Here is a 22271-nt window from a genome sequence, read left to right on the forward strand (position 1 = left end):
CTCACCAAGGAGGTCCTCGTGCAGGTCACATCTATAGCCACGCCGCACGAGCTCTGGGCAGCACTTGCCCACATGTTCTCGTCGCACTCCAGGGCGCGCGTCAACAACATCAGAGTCGCGCTCTCCACGACGCAGAAGGGGACGCAGTCGGTGGCCGCCTACTTCGCCCACATGAGGTCTCTGGCGGATGAGCTTGCAGCTGCTGGCAAGCCCATCGATGATGATGAGCTCATCTCCTACATCACCTCCGGCCTCGACATGGAGTACCAACCTCTTGTCTCCGCCAACGACGCCCGCACCGAGCCCATCAGCATCGACGATCTCTATGCCCAGATGAGTAACTTCGATCAGCGTCTCGCCCTTTACAGCACGGCAGGATCCGGTGGAGGCTTCAAATCCTCTGCTAACGCGGCCTCTCGCGGCCGCAGTGGCGGCGGACGCGGCGGCGGCAGCTCTTCTCGCTACCGTGGGCCGTAGCGCACCAAGGGCAAGCCATCAGGCGGCGATGGCAACCCTCCTCCACGCAACGGCAACGGCGGCGGCGGTCGGCCCTACAACAACAGCAACAAGGGTCGCCGCGGAGGCCGTCCACGAGCTGCTCCTGACGTCCCGCGCTGCCAAATCTGTGGCAAGCCAGTCCACACCGCGCGGGACTGCTGGTACCGCTACGAGGAAGATGAAGAATCTTCCCAAGATGAGAAGGTTGCGGGGGCAGTCGACGGCTCCTACGACGTCGACACGAACTGGTACGTGGACAGCGGCGCGACAGATCACATCACAGGGGAGTTGGAGAAGGTGACCATGCGCGAGAAGTATCGCGGGCAAGACAAAGTTCATACCGCCAATGGAGAAGGTATGAGCATTAGTCATATTGGTCATTCAGTAATAAAAACTCCCCACAAAAATATTCGTCTCAGGAAAATCTTGCATGTCCCTACTGCATCAAAGAATCTCCTTTCCATTCATCGCATTGCTCTCGATAATCATGTATTCCTTGAGTTTCATCCGTTTTTCTTTTTGATCAAGGATCAGGTCACGAGGAAAATCCTCTATCGAGGTAGATGCGTTCGAGGGCTCTACCCGTTGATTCCGGAGCTTAGGAGATTAAATAAACAAGCCTATGGTGTCACCAAAGTGTCTTCAACACGATGGCACGATAGATTAGGACATGCATCGTTTCCTTTGATTGAGAAATTGCTTAGAAAGAATAAGCTCCCGTTTGTTGGTGAGCGTAATTGTGAAACTATTTGTGACTCATGCCAACGTGCTAAAAGTCACCAGTTAGCTTATCCTATATCTACAAGTGTTTCTACCAAGCCTCTTGAACTCATTTTCTCTGATGTTTGGGGTCCTGCGCCTACCTCAGTTGGGCGCCACACTTATTATGTAAGCTTTATCGATGATTTTAGTAAGTACACGTGGATTTATCTCCTCAAAAAGAGATCTGATGTGTTTCAAGTTTTTCACAACTTTCAAGCACTTGTAGAAAGAAAGTTCAACTGCAAAATTCTAGCTATCCAATCTGATTGGGGAGGGGAATACAAAAACCTCAATTCCTTCTTTCAACAGATTGGCATATCTCACCACATATCGTGTCCTCATGCTCACCAACAGAACGGGTCTGCTGAGCGTAAGCATAGACATATCGTTGAAGTAGGCCTAGCTCTTCTTGCAGCTGCCTCTATGCCATTAAAATTCTGGGATGAAGCCTTTCTCACCGCAGTTCATCTTATTAATATTCTCCCCAGTAGAGTCATCAACAATGAAACTCCGGTAGAACACCTTCTTCACACCAAACCCGATTACAAATCCCTCCGAGTGTTTGGCTGTGCATGCTGGCCAAATCTTCGTCCCTACAACAATCGCAAGCTCCTTTTTCGGTCAAAACAATGTGTCTTCATTGGCTATAGTCCACAACATAAAGGTGTCAAGTGCCTTGATGTATCCACGGTTCGTGTCTATATATCCCGTGATGTTGTGTTCGACGAGACTGTTTTTCCCTCTGCACATCAAGGAAAAGGTAAAAATGTGATAGATTGTAAATGGGTTTTCAGAGTAAAGAAGAAGTCTGATGGAACTATTGATCGCTACAAAGCCAGACTAGTTGCAAAAGGTTTTAAACAAAGGTATGGCTTAGACTATGAGGACACATTTAGTCCGGTTGTAAAGGCTGCCACTATTCGCCTTGTTTTGTCTATTGCCATGTCTAGGGGATGGAGTCTCCGTCAGCTAGATGTTCAGAACGCGTTTCTTCATGGTGTTCTGGAAGAGGAAGTGTTCATGCAACAACCTCCTGGGTTTGAGGACAAAAGTAAACCCCTTCACATTTGCAAGCTTGATAAGGCCTTGTATGGTTTAAAACAAGCCCCCAGAGCATGGTATTCCAGGTTGAGCTCAAAACTTCAGGCACTTGGTTTTGCTCCTTCCAAATCTGACACCTCATTGTTCATTTATAATAAGTCAAATACCTCCATATTTGTCCTTATATATGTTGATGATATTATAGTCACAAGTTCATCAGATGAGGCTGTCACAGGGTTGCTAAAAGATTTAAATTCTGAATTTGCTCTCAAGGATCTGGGAGACCTGCATTATTTTCTTGGCATTGAAGTAAAGAGAGCAGGAAATGATCTCTATCTTACTCAAGAAAAGTATGCCACTGATCTTGTAGCCAAAGCAGGGTTGAAAGGTTGCAAGCCAGCATTGACACCTTTGTCCAGCTCAGAAAAATTGTCCTTGTCAGAAGGAGAACTCTTGAACCAAGAGGATAGCACCAGGTACAGAAGTATGGTTGGTGCATTACAATATTTAACCTTGACTAGGCCTGATATTTCTTTTGCTGTGAACAAAGTATGTCAGTTCCTTCATGCACCTACTACAGTACACTTGACAGCTGCCAAACGCATACTTAGATATGTTAAAAATACTTCGAGTATTGGACTAACTTTCAGCAAGTCACCATCAACACTTGTCAGTGCATTCTCTGATTCTGATTGGGCCGGCTGTCTAGATGACAGACGATCAACTGGTGGCTTTGCTGTGTTCTTTGGTCCAAATCTGATTTCTTGGTGTGCTAAAAAGCAAGCTACTGTGTCTAGATCCAGCACAGAAGCAGAATACAAGGCACTAGCAAATGCTACTGCTGAAATTATCTGGGTTCAGTCTCTGCTTAAGGAGCTTGGCATACGCTGCAAACAAGCTCCATGCTTATGGTGTGATAACCTTGGTGCTACATACCTTTCTGCTAATCCAGTTTTTCATGCACGAACTAAACATATCGAAATAGACTTTCACTTTGTCAGAGAAAGGGTTGCTGCCAAGAAATTGGATGTTCTGTTTATTCATTCTCAAGATCAAGTTGCTGATGGATTTACCAAGGCTTTGCCTGCAAGAAGTTTTGAGGAATTTAAGCGTAATCTCAACTTGTCCAAGTTGTGATTATGGGAGGGTGTTACATATTGCAGTAGGCCCATAGGGCGCACCGGCCAGAACCTGGCCCGGCTAGATATATAGAGTCCATCTTGTTGTAACTTCTTATCTCTCTATCTCTTTAGATATTCCTTGTTCCTCAAGATGTAATCCCAACAACTTTGTATGCTTATCAGGGAGATGCCCCTGCCTATATAACACGCAACCGTCGCCTCCAACGAGGTACGACGTTCTCCGATTGTTTACAAATATTAACAATGGTTGTGTGCATGGTTTGATACAGAGGCCGGGGGCAATCCTCCTTTTCGAAAAAACATAATTTTAACATGCCTTCTTTGATTTTAGAATTTAGCTCATGTATGTCATGTACTCACTAATCAGTTGAACATAGATGTTAACTATATATGATTGTTCTACATGTATGACCGTCTTTGTGCATGACAAACTTTGGTGCGTTCATCATAGTTATATACTTATATGACATCTCATGAATATATAGAGCTATAGTTTTATATCCTACTACTATAAATACAAAGTTCTTCTCCACATTTGACTAATTCGCATTCCCACAGTCATTGAGAATTAAGAAGTGGATACATTTCTCCGGATTTTATGGGATATATGGAGTATGATATATTGGAGTATACCAAAAGATGGAAGGTTTGAGGTTCTGGCTGCCTCTCTGTCACACAGATGCTGATGGGCTGCTACAAAACCCCCAAAAATGCAAGTTCCACCTTCAGGTCCCAACAAACATCTTCATACTGTGGAGGCTCATGTATTTCACTCCAGCGGCGATAAAAAAAATCCAAGCAGGTTGTTGTATCTGCCGCAAACCGCATAGACCACTAGGCAGGCGAGGTTAGAGCTGCTATTTGACTAATGCACCCTGACAAGGCTCCCCGGCTTGATGGCTTCTCAATGTTTTTTTATCCGTGGGACGACGAATAATGGATGATGCCAGTTGATGAAGAAGAATAAAATGTGTTGCATAGAGGATAGGTGATAGTTACTTTACTATTGTTGTTTTTCTGGCCAAGGCCTCTACTTATAATATTTCTGGATAATTATCCCTTGATAAACATGTGGTAAATTGCATCATGCAATCATATGTCCCAGAAGATGCATATTCAGAATTTGAAGTGGATACATTTATTTCTCCAGATTTTATAGATGTGTAGAATCATATATTTCACACTGTGCATTGCCTCGTGGCAAACCTGACCCGGGCATTGCTGATTTGCCATGCACTTTGTTGGATGTATGGTAATTTTATTCTGAGAGTTCTATGACAAGCAGATTGTCTTCCTACCGGTACTCGAGGAAGATTTATATGTCTTCTGGTTACTAGGCTTGGTGTCAATGCCCAAGAGTGTGATACATTTTGGCAGTAGATGAAAGCGCTTTATGGTGTTCTAGATGTCGTATTTATCCTTGAATCCCATCTACAAATCGTTGTCAGCTATTCCTAGTGTTAATGAGCATATGCAGTGGTGCACACATATACAATAAAAATGAATTGAGGGGTAGTGGCTACATATAATATGTTAGAACAATCCAACTCGTAAAGTTTTGTAAAACAAATGACTTTATTGGACTGTGAAAAGAAAAAAAGATATATCGATACTTTGTAACATAAGTGTACATCATTTGAGTGTTTTATAATGCACATATCACCATATATACTTTTCTATGCGCACTTACCTATCTGTGTACAAGTCCTGGTTATGGATGTACGAATATGAATGTGTTGAACCCTAGTTGTTGAATGTTAATGAAGTCAGGAAAAGGCAAAATACATGGCACACTAGGAGTAGTGTGAAGAAAAATGCATGGAGTAGATGAGGGCCAGGATTAAATATTATTTTCATAATCACCATGAAAAAATGGTCATAAACCGGGTGTTTTTGTCATAATCCGTACGAGAAAGGAAGTTATGGACCACCAGGAAGATTTTCATTGGCTTTTTCCCAAAGATTTTCACCAACGGCCACATAAACCACATGTTGGCCGGTTAAGGGAGTTAAAATTGCCACTGAGAGCAGTGCCTTTGAGTCGTTATTGCTCACATCCTTGTTCGTTTGTTGAACACTGAGAGAACGGGACTACAGGAGCAACGGTTGAAGCACATGATGTGTTGTTCCTGTAGTAAGAGCCTAGGATAAGAGGGGGCACGTCCTGAACCCATTAAAAAATGCATTTTAAACATGTTTTAAAATGCCAAAAAATTCAAAAGAAAATTTCCACGCATACATGTTCGCAAATACGGGTGCGCGATGTGCCGCACAAAGTTTTGTGGAAAAATGTCTTTTTGTTTTGTCTCCGCAAAAAAGACAAATTTTAGTTCTTTTAAATAGCGTTCCACAGACATAACTTTTTGTCTTTTTTGCACAGGCCACAAAAAAAGTTATTGTTTTCTTGAAACTTTATGCACGCACATAGAACATGGAGACGTACCTGTGCAACTTTTTTCAGATTTTTTTAGCATTTAAAAATGAGCTTTTTGAAGTGGGTTCATATGGACCCGGGTTCATCCATGAACTTTCCCCTAGTATAATTTCTATTTTCAGCAAAGTATCATTAGGTTGTTCTTTCATTTTGGAATTTATCTCATGCATGCAATGTGCTTTTCTGAGAATCTGTTGAGCATAGAAGTTGTATGACTGTTACGTGCATAGCTATATATGAATGTCTTTTTGCATGACAAAGTTAGTTAGGTTCACCCGAGTCAATATATGACTACTCTATATAGGTATGAGTTATCCTAGTGGTATAAATACCAATTGTTTCTCTAGGTTGAACCCACTCTAAATCCCATTAACATTGAGTACTAAGAAGAGGATATAAATAGAGAGTGGATGAGATATTGGAGTATACCAAAGTATAAAAGGGTTGGGGTTATGGTTCGACATACAAATTTATATTATAAGCCTCATGGCAGCTTTCCATGAAAGCTGCAGCATCGCCATGCACTCATGTGCATCAGTGGCCATTCCCGGCGACTTTTCATCCGTGCTAATGTACCGCATGGTGGAAGGAGGTAACGTGGCTTTCCACGTCCCTGAGGTGCACTTCCGCTCAAATACCTTGCTGTTCCTGGACTCAACAGTCAGTGCTATGGGATCCGTCATCTTTGGGTCGCCAGGAGTTCCACGCAGAAACAACCTGACGTCGCTGGCTTCACTAGTCTTGGATCAGCAGCGGCCTCGTGTCCTGCGAGCCATTAATCATCAAGCTTAGCGGCGCAGACGCCAGGGTTGGAGTGGAGCAAATGCTCTCACTACTCAACACCGAGAGAGGAGGGGATCGGAGGTGCTTCAGATAAGATCAGATGTTCATCATTGAATAGATGGGTTGTGGCTGTGTGGCTTGCGTGTAACCGACTCAGTCTTGGGGTCGTAGTCCCTCTCTCCCAAAAATATATATATTCAATATCTAATTAAGGTCATCCTCGTGTTAGAGAGATGCCCCCTCGCTGCCGTTCTATCAGCCATGATGCTGTAATTAGCAGACAAGAACACTGTTGAACAATTGAGTTCATACTCCCTCCATTCCAAAATATAGTGCGCCCGTCGTTTCCCGAGGTCGAACTTTGACCATAAATTTAATATACGAGACCGATTGTGGCGGGAGAAAAAGTTACATAATTAAAAACTTCTTTCGAATACGAATTCAATGATCACTAGTAGAAAACAGGGCTTTGGTCCAGGCCGGGTCAGCCCATTAGTCCCGGTTCAGTCTAGAACCGGGACCAATGGGGGCATTGGACCCGGTTCGTGAGCCCAGGGGGCCGGCCGGGCCACGTGGGCCATTGGTCCCGGTTCATCTGGACCTTTTGGTCCTGGTTGGTGGGACGAACCGGAACCAATGGGCCTGGCTCCTGGCCCACCACCATTGGTCCCGGTTCGTGGCATGAACCGGGACCAAAGGCTCCCCTTTAGTCCCAGTTCATGCCACGAACCAGGACTAAAGGGTTTGCCCAGAGTTTAGTCCCAGCTCGCCAACCGAATGGGCGCCCACACCTGTTTATAAGCCCGTCCCTCTCAACGTTGTTGAGCTCCTCTCAAAGTGAAAATAGGTGCACCTATAGAGGAAATTGGACCTAAATTCACAAATAGAAATTGATTATGAATTTATGTTTAATTTTCTCTATAAGTGCATCTATGTTCACTAACAGAGAAGTTTTTATTTTTTGTGACCTAAAAGAAAAAAGAAATCACTAAAAAACTATAAGTATTTAGTTCTAAGTAGAAATGAAAAAATAAATAGCAAAAAAGAAAAAAAAATGCCTATAATATTTGTTATGACTATTTAAAATTACCAAATTGAGTAAAGTTATTCATAAACTAGTGATTCACACAAATTTTAAAAAATTCAAATTTAAACTATTCAAATTTTAAAACTAATGGCACTAACAGAAAGTTTATAATTTTTGTGACATAAAATAAAAAAGAAATCACTACACAACAAAAAAACAAAAAAAATGCCATCTACTATTAAATAGCAGGAAAAAGATTAACTCAAAAATCAATTTTAACTATTCTACAAAGTGTTTTCACACAAACTTAGTAAACTAGTAATTCATAATCTAGTGATTCACACAAATTTTAAAAAATTCAAATTTGAACTATTCAAATTTTAAAACTAATGGCACTAACAGAAAGTTTATAATTTTTGTGACCTTAAATAAAAAAGAAATCACTACACAACAAAAAAACAAAAAAGTGCCACCTACTATTAAATAGTAGGAAAAAGATTGACTCAAAAATCAATTTTAACTATTCTACAAAGTGTTTTCACACAAACTTAGTAAACTAGTGATTCATAAACTAGTGATTTACACAAATTTTAAAAAATTCAAATTACACAAATTTTAAAAAATTCAAATTTAAACTATTCAAATTTTAAAGCTAATGGCACTAACAGAAAGTTTATAATTTTTGTCACCTAAAAGAAAAAAGAAATCACTAAAAAATATAAGTATTTAGTTCTAAGTAGAAACGAAAAAATAAATAGAAAAAAGAAAAAAAATGCACCTACTGGGCCAGCACGGCCTGAATACGACTAGAAACCCAACCATGGGCCAGGATTCAGGCCCGCAGCAGGCCCAGTAGGCCCACAGGCATTGCAGTGTCCAATTAGGCCCATAAGCCTGCATTTCAGAGGAGTTCGAGAGGGAAGAGGCAGCGGAGCTTATAAACAGGTGCTGGTCACTCTCAACTAGCGAGGTGGGACTAAACTCCCACCACCGCGCCAGCGCAAGGCCATTGGTCCCGGTTGGTGGAACCAACCGGGACTAAAGTGGAGAATTGGTCCGGTTCGTGGCACCAACCGGGACCAATGCCCCCTTAGTCCCGGTTGGTGCCACCAACCGGGACCAAAGGCCGCCGCTTCCCGCCCTTTGGGCTGCCGAAAAGTGGCCTTTGGTCCCGGTTGGTGGCACCAACCGGGACTAAAGGGGGCATTCGTCCCGGTTTCTGTCACGAACCGGGACCAATGCTTCGTCTATATAAGTAGCACTTGTGAAATTTTTTCATTCAGTTCGTTCTTCCCCGCCCCGACGACACGCCAGGCTGCGCCTCGCTCGCCCCTGCCTCCGACGCCGTCCCGCGCGGCCGCAGACGCCGTCGCCGCCCCGTGCCCCCCTGCCTCCTCGCCGCCGACGCCGTGCCCCTCACCGTCGCTGTCGCCGCCCCCTGCCTCCTCATCGCCCGTCGCGCCGCGCCCCTCACCGTCGCCGTCTCCGCGCCCATCACCGTCGCCGTCGCCGCGCCCCTCACCGTCGTCGATCGCCACCCCGGCCCGTTGCGTAATTTCCTAATTTAGATGTGTAGTTAATTTAGATGTGTAATTTAGGATGTAGAGTTAATTGAGTTGTTGTAGTTAATTTAGATGCGTAGTTTAGATGTATAGTTAATTGAATTGTTTTTTCATAGAATTTTTATGAATTTTTTTGTTGTAATTTTGTTCATAGAATTTTTATTTTGTTCATAGATTTTTTATGATTTTTTTCTGTTGTAATTTTGTGAGTGAATTCCATTTTTTACCTTATAGTTGTACATTTATGACACATATTACCCTATTTAGCGGAACTTTTATCGAAATGTCAGATTTTGGAAACTTTTAACACGGTTTTACCCCAGTTTTACATTTTGTTTGTTTATGGTCGATAGGATCGGCATGTTGCGTCATTGATTCGTAAAAAAAACTGTAAGGATCGGAGGGCATCATTGGCGATCTTGTCCAAGCTTCTCTTGTCTATCTGTTCCACTCCTTGTGGCCGTCCACATGTTTTTGGATACAGGGCGTCACCTCACACCTTACCTGATGGACACTCGAAGGGGTAATTAGTGTCACAAATGTATAAATATGGGGTAAAAAGTGGAATTCACTCTAATTTTGTTCATAGATTTTTTATGATTTTTTTCTTTTGTAATTTTGTTCATAGAATTTTTATGATTTTTTTGTTCATAGAATTATCTTTGTCAATTTACGTATATGTTCTTCTTCTCCTCTATTATTCCTTCTTCTTCTCCTCTTTTTTTCTTCTTCTTCCTCTTCTATTCCTTTCTTCTTCTCCTCTTTTTTTCTTCTTCTTCCTCTTCTTATTTTTGTTATTGGGTATGTCGTTGTCGATATACCCCCCCTCCCCGATAACTTTTAGTAATTAGTACTACTTAGAAAGTGTTTAATGGAATTAGTTAGAACTAGGTAAACTTGTTTATTTTTAGTAAGTACTACATTATTCTATTTATAGTAAGTGCTTAGTAGTTGAACTAGTTGATTTAATAAAACTGGTTTATTTTACTATAGAAGTAGTTTATTTTTAGCAAGAAAATTAATAGAACTAGTTTAGTTTTTTAGTTAAAGCAATTATTCCCGCATCGACGTGGACGATGCCTATCCCGCATCCTCGTCGTCGAGTCGGCGGAGGACGACACCTGCTTGACCAGATGGGCCATGTCCGGGACTGGGCTCCGCCGGGGTGGTACTGGGAGGCGCTACCTTCCGGGGGGCGTAGCTTGGTGAGGAGCCAGCCCGTCGTTGACCCGATCCTTGTTTGGTGGCGGTCGCGTGGGCCAGTGACGGTGCCGAGGCTTCCGGACACCGTGGAGGTGGTACGTCACCGTGTCAGCGAGGAGGACTAGCACGTCTGTCGCTACATGGTTGCGTTGGAGGGCAGGTTCGAGAATACCTGGCATGTTCTTCAGGGATCTCACTGGAGCTATGATCATGTGATGGTTCCTTCCCTTTGGGTGTCCACCGCCCGTGCCGATACCCGTCGGGCGCTACGGTTCTAGCTGTACTGGCGATATGTATGATAGTATTCGATGTGTATTAGTGATAATATTTGATGTACGGACACATGGAGATGATGTAGTTTTTATTATAATTGAATGCATCCTAATTTGAATACTACTTTATTTTGTGATTTGATTTTTCTTATTGAATGCTCAAATTGGAGAGCACTATGCAAGGCATATGCATATGATTAGTTGAATAATAATGATCTAATTTAGTCTTTGAATTATGAACGTACAGGAAATGTCATCATCGGACGACAGAAGTCTCCCGAGGGAGTGCGACTGGTGCCACGACGATCGAGGTCAGTGCGACAGGCCTCACCTGGACGATGGTCGGCGCTTCAACATTAAGCTCGAGGAGACCTTCGAAGTTGAAACGGTACGCAACGACGACAAGTGTTTTTTTCATAATTAAGCATGACTTCAACTATTTCAACGTGTAATTTTCATCTTTTACAATTCGAGTATAGTTTATCCCATGCCATGCAAGACGCTATGTCTTGGAGAGGATGGATTTTGAGGACCATGAAAATTTTGAAACGAAGAAAATTCACCTAAAGACCCATCATGATGTGGATTTTGAAGTAAAGTTGTATAATGCTGAGAGCGTAACCCATTTTGGTTGCAAAAATCGGGAAGCATTTTGCAAATTGTATGGTTTTGATGAGGGTATGCTTGTCACCATGGATCTTGGTGATCCTGAAATCGAGCAAGACAATATGGACATTTGGGTCCTTGTTGATACGCCTCCAGTTCTACCGCTATGTGAGTTTCTCAAACATAGTTAATTATTAACTAATTTATATTGTTCATTTCAAAATAGTTGACAACTTATTTCCATTGACAGCTTATTTTGAAGTATCAAAGAATGTGCAGAAGATGGTAGATAGAACTTACTACACCGATGGCTCTGAGTTAACTTACAAGGAGAAAACTCATCTGGTTGGATTTTGTAATGATCTTGAGAATTACAATATCTACAATCGAACTCCTCAACATTATGGTCAATACGTGCCACTAGTGCACGTGTTGAACTACGGTAACTACTATGGAGATACCCTGGTAAGATTTTTTACTATTACGACATCCATGCATTTTTTTTGCATACTTCTAAAACTAGTACATCATTGCTAACTACGAAGTTATTACTATGTTTTTCAACAGAGAATCCCAGAGGATTGTGTGCCTCATTTGATGTATCAGAATGGCGGCAGCCTTCGTGTTTTGAACATATATCCAGGTCATCCTACGAATCTCAACTGTCCATACGAGATTTCTAAAAGAAGTTGAGACATGAAAATCAAAGGATGGAAAAAATGTATGGACGGTCGTAAGGAGATTCTTGGAAGCAAAAGGAAGCGAGGCGCAAGAATTGGAGACAGGATGATCTCCATTCTTCATAATAGAGAGTCAGGGTCTATATTGTTTTATGCTATTTTACCTTAAGTGTGTTTAGGTCCTACCTGATACTGATGATCATGTGCTAAGAACAATTATGTAGGGTTGGGTTCGATGACTATGAGGATGATGATCGTATGACTTATTATTAATAACGAGTAGAAGTTGTATGATGATGCTTGATTAGTAGGACTTGTTATTATATAAGATGATGTATGATGCGAGCATGCATGAGTTATTATATATCTGCGGGTGAAATGAACATAGCAGTAGCTAGCGTTGGTAAACCAAGGATGAAGATATAAGAGAGGACACTTCTCTCTATTAGCTAGCTAATAACAACCTAAAAATAACCCCCTAAACCCCTAAAACAGCCACTTTTTTTTTTAAAAAAAGAAAAACCTCAGCTCCAGCCAGCTGCTGACGCGTGGAAGCCTTTTGGTCCCGGTTTATGTCATCAACCGGGACCAAAAGCCCCCTGCCTGGGCTGCCGGCAGCGGCCACGTGGATGCCCATCTGTCCCGGTTCTGGTTTGAACCGGCACTAAAGGGGGGAGGTATTAGTACCGACCCTTTAGTCCCGGTTCCAGAACCGGGACAAAAGGCCCTTACGAACCGGGACTACAGGCCCTTTTTCTACCAGTGGATATAACTTTTGCTCCTGCTGCAATCGGTCTTGGTAGTTAAATTTACGGTCAAAGTTGAAGTACGGGGATAGAGGAAGCACTACATTATGGAATGGAGGGAGTATCATTTATGGAGGGGCAAACTATTTTACCATTCATCTGATCGATACCCAAAGCATTTGCAACCAGGAATGTTTATGGAAAAACATCCCAGTGTTTGATGGCATGGAAATAACTTTGACGGGCGTACAAATAAAGGCCCAACTTGTGATTGCTGAATTGCTGTGTTAAAACTGTGTTTCAAGGTGTCACAAAAACTAAATGAGGTTCACAGTGTCTTACATGCTTGAAACTGGAATAAACTCTCATGTAAAGTATACGTGGAAATTTTATAGCCGGCCTGTTTGTATCTTCAACATGCTGCTGGTTCTTGTTGTGCCAATTGGTTGACCATAGGAGTCGCGCATGAGTATCCTAGCTATATGGTTGTCCTTCTGCATGACAAAGTTGGGTTCACCAAAGTTATTTCGTCGTCCCATACATGTAGCTAGCTACAATAGCCACTTAGGGCATGGAGTAATTAAATACTAAGCTCGTCTCCCACATTTCACCCGTCACCTACTTGCCACAATGCCACTCTTGTTGAGAAGTGGCTATATGCCTACATATAATGAGTAAGATATAGGAGCATAACAAAATACCCCTTCTGTGGTGAAATAGTGTGCTAGGTTGGTCCAGGGAGTTGAACACAGCTATCTACCTACAACATTGCGAAACCATGCTCAAGTGCGTGCTACTCTCCTTGTATGCTCTCTGAATGAGATGACAAGATGCTTCGCCTAGGATCACCTGTAGGGACTCAGGATGCAAATGAGAGTCATAGTTGCTTCTTTACCCAATGACCAGATCAGATAAGGGATAGCGAGTGCAGCTATGGAAAAGGGTAAAAAAGAACAAAAAGAAAGACGCACACACCACCATGTTTGTGGTATTTGCTATGGGGTGCGCTGAAGATGAATCCATCATCATCCGTTTTATACTTGTATGGAATCTATATGTTCAGCGTCTGAACCCAAAGTTAAAGCTCGGTAGGTTCTAACAAATCAAAGTTAGTTAATTTCATGCAAAAAGTTCCCAAACCATGACAAGCGGCCTCAAACTTCATATCACGCTTGTTCATGAGAAATGAACAAGTACTTACGAAGTGATGAACAAAAAAAATTCTGAAGTGATGAACAAAAATCCCAAACCATGACAGGCGGCCTCGTCGTCCGCCACCACCATGACCCCCTACTCCACTGCAGGCCGATCCTGCTCGCGACACCACTGTTGAGGCAGCGGCTGCTACGCCCGCAGTGTTACCAGCAGCCGCCAAGGACGCGGTTCGGGCCTTCGCGGCGGTGAAGGTGCCAGATGCTGGATCGGGGCATGTCAATGCAAAAGATGGTGGTTCTGACAGGGGTTGTTCTTCATGAGAAATGAACAAGTAATTACGACGCCCGCCACCGCCACGACCCCCTACTCCACCGCAGGCCGATCCTGCTCGCGACACCACTGTTGAGGCAGCGGCTGCTACGCCTGCAGTGTTACCAGCAGCCGCCAAGGACGCGGTTCGGGCCTTCGCGGCGGTGAAGGTGCCAGATGCCGGATCGGGGCATGTCAATGCAAAAGATGGTGGTTCTGACAGGGGTACTGACAAGGCCGAGGATGAAAAGATATCCAAATGGGCAATCAAGAAGAAGAAATTGACTTGTTACAGATGTGGTGAGCCAGGACACTTCGTGGCGGATTGCACTACGGAGTTATGCGATTACTGTCAGAAGGCTAAACATGAAATCGGTGAATGTCCTTTGTTGTCTGGACCCAAACCAGTAGTCACCATATACGGAGTTTGTTGCAAAGAGCTAATGTTTTTCGAGTCTCCGGAAGTAACATCGTCGTTTCAGGCTATTGAGGGCTCTTATCCAGGAGTTGTTAAGGTGACTAATGGGGTGATGACAGAGGCCCAGATTATTCAGCTCCTACGTGAGTTGGCACCGGGAAATTTCCAGTGGAACCTTGTTAGGCTGGAGAACCAGATATACAAGGTAGATTTTCCAACTAAGGAGGATCAACTTCGTATTCTTAAGTTTGGCATGTGCAGGGTTCCTAGCACTAACATTATTCTCGAGTTTGACGAGTGGAAACAAAATGAACCACATGGAGTACCTTTGGAAAAGGCTTGGGTCCGCTTCTCGGGTGCGCCACCTAAGCCGTTAAATCATTTTCTCGTCACTTGGAGTTTGGGGTCTCTGATTGGTAAGACGGAGAAGGTTGATATGCCCTTCACACGTGCTAATGGTGTGGCGAGGTTGATGGTCAGTGTCATCAGTATTGACTTGTTACCCGACACGGTTCCATGGACTCATGAGGGAATTACATATAGGCTAGAACTTGAGATTGAGGACACACCAGTAGATGATGGGACTGACGAGCATCAGGACATGGATACATCTGATGGAGATCGAGCACCGGATAACCAGAACAAGGAATCTGAGGACACATCTAGGGGCTCGGCCAAGAAACACACTCCGCAGCCTCATAAATCTGATAAGGCGGCTAAGGGGCCGTCGATAGCTGGAACACCGACGAATACTTTGTGTTTTGGCTCTTTTGATGCTCATTCGGCTCCTAGTCGCTTGTGGAGCATGAGGATAGAGGCGGATGATCCGATGGAGTCACAATTGCCGTCGCTGTTGGAGGCTGCCGTGGTGACATTGCAACCGATTGAATCCGGTGGGAGGGGTCGGCCGGAGGATATCATATCTCCCGCAACATCTCCTCGTCGTGATGCCACCTCGTTGGCGCAGTCGGGAAAGGTGCTGCCAGCTGCATCGGTTCCTAGCTGCTCTAGCGGGCAAGTTCGGGATCTGGGAGGCCGGGGCGCCCTTTTGGTCAATGCACAAAGCGCCTCGCCGAAAGACCATGGGCAAGGAACCCGGTTGGGAGAGGCCCCAATCTCGCCGAAGAACTATGGGCAGGGTACCGGGTTGGGTCAGGGACGTGGGCAGGAGGCCTTCACCCCAACCACGGTGACTCCAGTTTGCGTCGACGGCCACATGAGGGTAGCTGAGCAGGAGGCTCCGCAACCTCTTCCTTCGCCGGTGCTGAATGGTGGTGCTCCTCCCTTGCGCATCTCTACACCAACCTCGATGGGTGTGCGTGCCACTACAGGAGTTCCTGCTCGGGAGAGGACTATGGACGAGATTATCGCTTTTGGTGGGATCAAAGATCCGGTGACGGCTGGTAGGCGTGTCAGTGACCGGATCCAAGATCAACCAGACGCAGACGACCTGCAGTTGGGGCGTGCCATGAGGGCGGCCAAACTTCGAGATGTCGAGGCAACTACAGGTATGTCGGTAAATAAGAGTTCTTCCATTTTACATTTTTCAGAGCATGATATTTTAGATAAAGCCAACAACATAGGAGATTCTTTGGGATCGAACGCAAAGGAAATTGCGAAATCGATTAATGACCTTTTAGACTTAGAAGCAGAACGGGCCTCTGATATTATTCGAAATTTGGCGGCGGTTAAACTAATGAATAATGATGAAGTGAATCAATTAGGAATTTCGGCTATACAAAATTTATGTGATAATCTAATGCCACCCTCGGAGGTCGATGGGGACCTACTAGGTTCGGACACTGAGGACAGTGTAGAGCTTATGCCGGCGGCAGATTGTATCCCTAGTCACCCTGTTGACGTAGATGCGTTAAATATAGAGGGTAAACCCAAACGGTCCTGGAGAAGGAAGATTTATCCGACTTCGGCTGTTCGGAGGAGTACCAGGATTAAACTTAAAAAGAAATTCCACGACGATCTATGAGAGGAATCTTTTGGAATAGCAGAGGTCTAGCTGACTTGGCTAAAAGAAGGTTCCTTGCAGATACTGTTGGGTTTCGTAGTAATTTCAAAATTTTCCTACGCACACGCAAGATCATGGTGATGCATAGCAACGAGAGGGGAGAGTGCTGTCTACGTACCCACGCAGACCGACTGCGGAAGCGTTGACACAACTTAGAGGAAGTAGTCGTACGTCTTCACGATCCAACCGATCAAGCACCGAAACTACGGCACCTCCGAGTTCGAGCACACGTTCAGCTCGATGACGATCCCCGGACTCCGATCCAGCAAAGTGTTGGGGAAGAATTCCGTCAGCATGACGGCGTGGTGACGATCTTGATGCACTACAGCAGCAGGGCTTCGCCTAAACTCTGCTACAGTATTATCGAGGAATATGGTGGCTGGGGGCACCGCACACGGCTAAGGAATAGATCACGTGGATCAACTTGTGTGTTCTAGGGTGCCTCTGCCTCAGTATATAAAGTACTAGAGGGGGGAGGCTGGCCGGCCAAGGTGTGGCGCGCCAGGAGAGTCCTACTCCCTCTGGGAGTAGGATTCCCCCCCCCCAATCCTAGTTGGAATAGGATTCGCGGAGGGGGAAAAGAGAGAGAGAGGGGGCCGGCCACCTCTCCTAGTCCTAATAGGACTAGGGGAAGGGGAGGCGCGCAGCCCATGTAGAGCTGCCTCTTCTCTTTTCCACTAAGGCCCATCATGGCCCATTTAGCTCCCGTGGGGTTCCGGTAACCTTCCCGGTACTCCGGTAAAATCCCGATTTCACCCGGAACACTTCCGATATCCAAACATAGGCTTCCAATATATCAATCTTTACGTCTCGACCATTTCGAGACTCCTCGTCATGTCCGTGATCACATCCGGGACTCCGAACAACCTTCGGTACATCAAAATGCATAAACTCATAATATAACTGTCATCGTAACCTTAAGCGTGCGGACCCTACGGGTTCGAGAACAATGTAGACATGACCGAGACACGTCTCCGGTCAATAACCAATAGCGGGACCTGGATGCCCATATTGGCTCCTACATATTCTACGAAGATCTTTATCAGTCAGACCGCATAGCAACATACGTTGTTCCCTTTGTCATCGGTATGTTACTTGCCCGAGATTCGATCGTCGGTATCCAATACCTAGTTCAATCTCGTTACCGGCAAGTCTCTTTACTCGTTCTGTAATACATCATCTCGCAACTAACTCATTAGTTGCAATGCTTGCAAGGCTTATGTGATGTGCATTACCGAGAGGGCCCAGAGATACCTCTCCGACAATCGGAGTGACAAAACCTAATCTTGAAATACGCCAACCCAACATGTACCTTTGGAGACACCTGTAGTACTCCTTTATAATCACCCAGTTACGTTGTGACGTTTGGTAGTACCCAAAGTGTTCCTCCGGTAAACGGGAGTTGCATAATCTCATAGTTACAGGAACATGTATAAGTCATGAAGAAAGCAATAGCAACATACTAAACGATCGGGTGCTAAGCTAATGGAATGGGTCATGTCAATCAGATCATTCTCTTAATGATGTGATCCCGTTAATCAAATAACAACTCATTGTTCATGGTTAGGAAACATAACCATCTTTGATTAACGAGCTAGTCAAGTAGAGGCATACTAGTGACACTTTGTTTGTCTATGTATTCACACATGTATTATGTTTCTGGTTAATACAATTCTAGCATGAATAATAAACATTTATCATGATTATAAGGAAATAAATAATAACTTTATTATTGCCTCTAGGGCATATTTCCTTCAGATACATCGGTAGAACATCGGCTCGATTTTATTGCACTACTCGAAACCGGTAGAGATAATTTTACCTCACAGTTCCTCGGAACTCTGTCTGGTGGAATTGATTTTGACTGGCACTGTCTACCCTCTAGAGGAAGATCCGATGGGATATTAATAGGGGTTAGATGTGAAACACTTGAGGTGCTAAATGTGGCCAGGGGAGATTTTGCGGTTAAGTTTCGGGTGAGATCAAAGTTAGATGGCTTCCGTTGGTCGCTTGTTGCGGTGTATGGAGCAGCCCAACCCGAACTCAAACCAGATTTCCTAGCTGACTTAGTCAGGATATGTGGAGATGAAAATCTTCCCATCTTAGTTGGTGGAGATTTTAATATTATACGGAGCCGAGATGAGAAGAACAACGATAACTTTGATGGGCGATGGTCCCTTATGTTTAATATGATCATCGAAAGCCTCAATTTGAGGGAGATTGAGCTTACTGGAATACAATACACTTGGGCTAATTCGCCACCTATTCCGACTTATGAGAAGTTGGATCGGGTTCTGGCTAGTATTGAATGGGAACAGAAATACCCATTGGTGTCGGTTCATGTGATGCAGAGGGCAATCTCAGACCACACACCGTTATTCGTGGACTCGGGAGAGGCAACACATACCGGTAATAAGAATTTGTTCTCTTTCGAACTAAGCTGGTTTGAAAAAGAAAACTTTTGGCCATCATTGCACGTGAATGGTCAAAGCCTATTGCTGGACAAACAAGTATGGAGATATGGCAGAACAAGATCCGTCATCTAAGACAATTTCTTAGGGGTTTGGCAAGGAACGAGAGTGGCATTTACAAAAAGGAGAAAGAAAGGCTCCTTCAATTAATTGATTCCCTGGACATTAAAGCAGAGGGTACACTGCTAGACGTAAATGAACAGGCCATGAAATCTGAAGCGGAACAAAGCCTACGAGTCCTTATGATAGAAGAGGAACTCAAATGGGCATTGCGGGCTAAGACTCTCAAGGTTGTTCATGGAGATGATAATACACAATTCTTTCATATGATTGCAAATGGCAAACATAGAAAGAAGAAAATAATTCAGCTCGAGCAGGATGAAGGAACCATTGTAGGACATGAAAACCTTAAACTATATATCTCCAATTACTATAAACAATTATTCGGGCCACCGGCAGAGAGCACGGTGTCCATGAATGAGTCTGACACTGGAGATATTCCTCAGCTCATGACAGAACAGAATGAGTTCCTAACTGCGCCTTTCACTGAAAAGGAAGTTCTGGATGCCATAACACAAATGAAACCGAATAAAGCACTGAGACCAGACGGGTTTCCTGCGGAGTTTTATAAGAAATGTTGGCATATCATTAAAGATGACCTGATGCCTATGTTCCACGATTTGTTTAATGGGCAGCTAGAACTGTTCCATATAAACTTTGGTACGATTACTCTATTACCAAAGAAAGAAGGGGCGATTCGTATCGAGCAGTTTAGGCCGATATGTCTCTTAAACATGAGTTTCAAGATATTCACGAAGGTGGGGACAAATCGGCTGACGCAGATCGCCTAATCTGTGGTTCAAGAGAGTCAGACGGCCTTCATGCCTGGTAGACACATCCTAGAAGGGGTAGTGGTTCCACATGAAACGATCCACGAACTCCATTCAAAGAAACTAGATGGGGTTATCTTTAAAGTTGATTTCGAAAAGGCTTATGATAAAGTGAAATGGACATTTCTTCAGCAAGCTATGCGCATGAAAGGTTTTTCTGAAGCTTGGAGGAGCCAAGTGGATTCTCTTGACCAAAAAGGTAGTGTCGGTATTAAGGTTAACGATGATATAGGCCACTATTTTCATACGCACAAAGGGTTGAGGCAAGGGGATTCGATGTCTCCGCTCTTGTTTAATATAGTGACAGATATGTTGACCGTGCTTATTCGCAGGGCTAAGGAGAATGGCCTAGTAGATGGTTTAGTTCCCCATCTGGTGGATGGTGGAGTATCGATTCTACAATACGCAGACGACACTATTATATTCATGGAGCATGATGTTGCAAAAGCTCGGAATATGAAATTGGTTTTATGTCTCTTCGAGCAATTATCGGGACTAAAAATAAACTTTAACAAAAGTGAGTTATTTTGCTTTGGTAGGGCCAAAGATGAGCAAGATACTTACAAAAATTTGTTCGGTTGTGAACTAGGGTCAATGCCTTTTAGCTATTTGGGCATACCTATTCATCATCGGAAATTATCCATTAAGGAGTGGAAGTGCATCGAGGATCGAATTGAAAAGAAGCTAAGTTGTTGGAAAGGCAAGTTAATGTCCTACGGTGGTCGACTAGTACTCATTAACTCTGTCCTAACAAGTATGCCGATGTTTCTGCTCTCCTTTTTTGAGGTACCTAAAGGGGTACGAAGGAGACTAGACTTCTTTCGATCTTGATTCTTCTGGCAGTCTGATGAGGCCAAGAAGAAATACCGCTTAGCTCGCTGGGATATATTATGTCGACCTAAGGATCAGGGGGGTCTCGGCATTGAGAACCTGGAGATCAAGAATAAATGTCTTTTAAGCAAATGGCTTTTCAGGCTTTCGGTAGAGAATGACGGGATGTGGGCACAAATTTTACGAAACAAATATCTACAGTCCAAAACTCTAGCACAAGTTAACGCTAGGTCATCCGATTCGCCTTTCTGGAAGGGCCTAATAAGAACTAAAGACCTATTCTTTCGTAGAACCAAATTCACTATTGGCAATGGGATGTCAACACGATTTTGGGAGGATACATGGCTAGGGGAGACGCCCTTAGCCGTTCAATATCCAAGTCTATATAATATTGTCCAACGTAAGGAAGATTACGTTGGCACGATATTACAATCGGTACCTCTAAATATTCAGTTTAGGCGATCTTCGGTTGGGGAGAGATGGAATTCATGGATACATCTGGTACGGAGAGTGATGGATGTACAATTAACCGACCAATCGGATTCATTACATTGGACACTGACCAAGAATGGCTCATTCACGGTCAAATCATTTTATTTGCACCTAATTAACTCTGGCTTCCTCCCGAGATCCATTCATATCTGGAAAGTTAAGGTCCCCTTGCGTATCAAAATTTTCATGTGGTTCATACATAAACAAGTGATTCTCACCAAAGACAATCTGTTAAAACGACATTGGGTAGGCAGCTCACGATGTTGTTTTTGTGATAATAATGAAACAATACAACACCTTTTCATCGATTGTCCTTTGGCTAAACTTTTATGGCGCACTATTCATATAGCTTTCAACATTGCCCCTCCAATTAACATTGAATCGTTGTTTGGGACGTGGTTAGATGGGGTGGATCGCAATACTGCGACTCATACTCGAGTTGGAATATGTGCTTTTTTGTGGGCTATATGGAACTGCAGGAACGATATGATCTTTAACAGGCAACAATTTTTAAACTTCTTGCAGGTTATCTTCAGAGCTACTGCATGGATCCATACGTGGTCCTTACTCACTCCTATGGAATCCAGGGAGCCGCTGGTTACTGGGTGCAACCAATGGGAGATGGTAGCATGGGTTATATTCAACTGATTTGGATGGCGGTCGCTTAATAGGATATGAGTTTAGGTCTCTAGTCCTGTTATCATCATCGGTTGTAATCTTGAGGTCTTTTATTGCTTTGTCATCCTGCTCCTTTTGCGAGCTGTAATACTTTGGATACTATTTGTTTTTCGAGACTTTTAATAATATGGCTGCATGCATCGTTCAGATGCAGAGGCCGGGGGCACGCCTCCTTTTCCAAAAAAAAATGACAGGCGGCCTCAAACTTCATAGTAGATAAGAGGAAATGGCTTATTACTAGACGTTCT

General features: G+C 43.8%; 1 pseudogene; it reads left to right on the top strand.

Annotated features, from left to right (window-relative positions):
- The first annotated feature begins 210 nt into the window (after window positions 1–210).
- LOC125541887 lies at window positions 211–349 on the top strand (annotated as a pseudogene).
- The last annotated feature ends 21922 nt before the right edge of the window (window positions 350–22271 follow it).

Source organism: Triticum urartu, chromosome 2 (genome assembly GCF_003073215.2).
Source record: "Triticum urartu cultivar G1812 chromosome 2, Tu2.1, whole genome shotgun sequence".
NCBI lineage: Eukaryota > Viridiplantae > Streptophyta > Magnoliopsida > Poales > Poaceae > Triticum > Triticum urartu.